This window comes from Leptonychotes weddellii, unplaced genomic scaffold, assembly GCF_054177405.1.
Source record: "Leptonychotes weddellii isolate Sample4059 unplaced genomic scaffold, ASM5417740v2 HiC_scaffold_16700, whole genome shotgun sequence".
Lineage (NCBI taxonomy): Eukaryota > Metazoa > Chordata > Mammalia > Carnivora > Phocidae > Leptonychotes > Leptonychotes weddellii.
The window spans coordinates 719-4,411 of NW_027749941.1; the positions used below are offsets into that span (position 1 = coordinate 719).

The window sequence follows — 3,693 nt, forward strand, 5'->3', positions numbered from 1 at the left end:
AAGTTTTGAAGAATTCCCTGATTTATTCAATCAGATGGCTGCCTGAATCACTTGTACTAACTCCTGGTAGTAAGTGATTAGATTCATCACAGTTGGAATCAGCCCAGAGAGTGAAGCAGTTGTCTTTGGGGAAAAGGCCTGACCAAAGAATGAGCTTGCTGCTCCGCTTTGGGGATTAGCAAATTGTATCTACTACGCATTTACAGAAACCAGCCAGTAGTGCTCTCTTCCACAAAGGTGGGGCGTAGAAGGAGCCTGGTCTCAGAAGATCTGCTACTAATTGTGTGACTTTGGCCAAGGGGCTTAATTACTATGGATATCAGTTTTCCTATTTATAAAATGATGAAAGGGATAGAATCAGTACTTCCTGATCACAAATATCTTCCATATATTAAAATTCTTTCTTAAAAAAGCTTTTTTTTTTAAAGATTTTATTTATTTGACAGAGAGAGACACAGCGAGAGAGGGAACACAAGCAGGCAGAGTGGGAAAGGGAGAAGCAGGCTTCCCGCGGAACAGGGAGCCTGACGCGGGGCTCGATCCCAGGACCCTGGGATCATGACCTGAGCTGAAGGCAGACGCTTAACGACTGAGCCACCCAGGCGCCCCAAAAAGCTCTTTTTTAAATCCAGAGTCAGAAAGATGTAATTGACCCTCACCTGGTCCACATGAATGTCTGGGATTTTATTAAGGAAAAAGGTAATGCTTTGCCTCTATTTGGCAGCAAATCATAAGGCAGTACTGAAGCCTTCCTTGTGAGTCAAAGGAAGCCCTGGTAGTGATGATATCAGCTATAATCAAGCCTCTCAACACTTGCTTGAGGCTGTGGAACCACAAATCCGATCACATTTTGGAGAAATCAGAGCTTTTGGGGGTGGGCATGTAGGGAGTGGAATCCATGACAGGGCACAAGAAACAAAATAACACAGTAAAAAAACAAGCATGATTAGGGCGCCTGGGTGGCTCAGTCGTTAAGTGTCTGCCTTCGGCTCAGGTCATGATCCCAGGGTCCTGGGATCGAGTCCCCCATTGGGCTCCCTGCTCAGCGGGAAGCCTGCTTCTCCCTCTCCCACTCCCCCTGCTTGTGTTCCTGCTCTCGCTGTCTCTCTCTGTCAAATAAATAAAATCTTTAAAAAATAAATAAATAAATAAAAAATAAAAAAAAACCCCAGCATGATCAGCTTGTGATTACTTCAAGGGGTAATTCTTAGGATCTGATACTTCCTAAAGGTCTTTTCGAAAAAAGGTTCTTCTGGATCCCTGCTGAATCCAGTCTATGTTAAGTCCAGTAACACCATGTAGCGATTGGTATACTAATTTATATGAGTCTTCAGGCATTAGCTTGGGCTCAGTTTTAGTCCATAGAAATTTAAGACTTTAGTGGTAGGTGTTAGGGTGTGCGGAGCAGGTGCTGTTGTCTGCACTGTTCTTGATTGTGGCATCTGGCTTACATCTCCTTATAGGCATGTTTGTGTGAGTTTTCTATACTTTTTTTTTTTTTTTTTAGAACTTGTAGGGCGTCGTTGCTGATCATTAAATATAAGTACCTTCTGTTTTACAATGTCGTAAGTGGCTTCATTTCCTTCAGAAGACTCCAGAAAGAACTGCTTATACTGGATATATAACTACCATGGACTGAAAAATACTAGATATTCTCAGAAACTAGCCATAAGATTTTTGGAACAAAAATTCTATTAATTACTGTCCTAGTTCTAAAGCTGTCTTCTATTGCATAATAGGGCTGAAAGCCTCATCTTTGTACATGCTTTATAAAGACAGAGATTTGTTTGTTTTGGCAGTGTTTTATTTGGAGGGAAAGATCTTTGGGACTTGCTTTTTAATTTCACGGGTATTTGGCATGATGCAGTAAATCATAAAAATCAGCATTTCCTTATCCCCTTCTGTTTTTGTAGTTGGCTGTCAGCTCTTGAAAGCACAAAATGGCTCCATCACCTGTCTGTGCTTCTGAAGTCGGCACTTCTGGTAGTGCACGCCGTGGATCGTGACCAGCGGCCGGTATTAGCACACTGCTCAGATGGCTGGGATCGCACTCCCCAGATTGTGGCATTGGCTAAGCTCTTGCTGGATCCGTATTACCGAACCATAGAGGTGGGTGGATCCAAAGAGTAGGATTTGGTACGTCAGTATGAGTGGGAGAAACCCTGAAGGGTTTTATGATCAGTTTTGGTCTTGGTGGTTAGGCCTAAGGAAAGTGAAATTTGTTTTAAAACCCTTGCTCCTTTACCTTGAGCTAAATTGTGGTGTTGCCTCCCATAGTTCCTGTGCCTTTTAAAATGGAGCAGAGTGTGTATAACAAGGTATTGAGAAATACAGACATGTCTTCCTTTGCAGTCTATCTACTTGGAAAAGTTTTGGCTACCCCAGGAAAATGGGGCTACTATAGAAGGATCTTGGCATGCTCATTATGATAATGGGTCGGGATATCACTACAGTGTTCTGTGGAGAAAGAGCTCTACTCTGAAAGAACCACATGTTGGGTTAAAGATGTAAGAAAAGCCATAAAGGTGCCCTAAAATACGTAAATCTGGGGGTAGGGAAAGCTATTAGAAATAAGACTTTGTAAGTATAATACGAAATACAGAAATAAAATAAAAATAAAATAATTAAAAATAAAGAAATTTAGAAAAAATGTGGCTTTTATACTGTATAGTGAATGAAAGTATGGATTCAGGAAAGGCTTAGATAAATGCTTAGTACCCTTTTGATGATTATGGAATGGAGTTGAGGGAAGCGGGAAATTGCCCTGAGCTCCATTCCATGGAGCCCTTGGCTGTGGGGCTGGGTCAGGGCCTCCTGTTGGGCTTACAGGGAGTTTGCTAAAAGGGATTATTGCTGTTAGTCCTGACAGGCTCAGAGCTGTCATAGTCTCCAAGTACAAATGGTCTCTCCTGGGTGTTTCCCTGCAGGGTTTCCAGGTCCTCGTGGAGATGGAGTGGCTGGATTTTGGCCACAAGTTTGCCGACCGGTGTGGTCATGGGGAGAACTCCGATGATCTGAACGAGCGCTGCCCAGTGTTTCTGCAGTGGCTTGACTGTGTTCATCAGCTTCAGAGGCAATTTCCTTGCTCTTTTGAGTTCAATGAAGCATTCCTTGTGAGTTTGGGCTTGTAATTCTTCATTTTGGGGACCTTCTAAAATTGTGGGGGTATTAATGCAAATGTTAGTGGGCTAGTTTTCATGTGAAACTATGGATTCTTTTTAGAATTTAATAAGGAGCCATTCTTTGTCCCAGTTTTAATTAAAAACACTAAGAAGTGTGTTTATTCAGTGAATGTAGGTGTGTTAGGTTTGCATAAAGTCTTTGAGTTGTTTTAAACTTAGTTTTTTATTTTATTTATTTTTTTAAGATTTTATTTATTTATTTGACAGAGAGACACAGCGAGAGAGGGAACACAAACGGGGAGCGGGAGAGGGAGAAGCAGGCTTCCCACTGAGCAGGGAGCCTGATGCGGGGCCTGATCCCAGGACCCTGGGATCATGACCTGAGCCGAAGGCAGACGCTTAACGACTGAGCCACCCAGGCACCCCAAAAAGTGTTTTTTTTTTTAATTGAGGTATAATTGACAATATAACATTAGTTTCAGGTATACAACATAATAATTCTACTGTTTGTGTATATTGTGAAATAATCACAATAAGTAATTAACATCCATTGCCACACAAATTTTTTTTT

General features: G+C 41.8%; 1 long non-coding RNA gene across 1 annotated transcript; it reads left to right on the plus strand.

The window, feature by feature from the left end:
- The first annotated feature begins 624 nt into the window (after nucleotides 1-624).
- Nucleotides 625-3,085, plus strand: LOC145718505 (uncharacterized). The gene is made up of 2 exons (XR_014141862.1): nucleotides 625-2,109; nucleotides 2,928-3,085. It is a non-coding gene; the product is annotated as an uncharacterized LOC145718505 (long non-coding RNA).
- The last annotated feature ends 608 nt before the right edge of the window (nucleotides 3,086-3,693 follow it).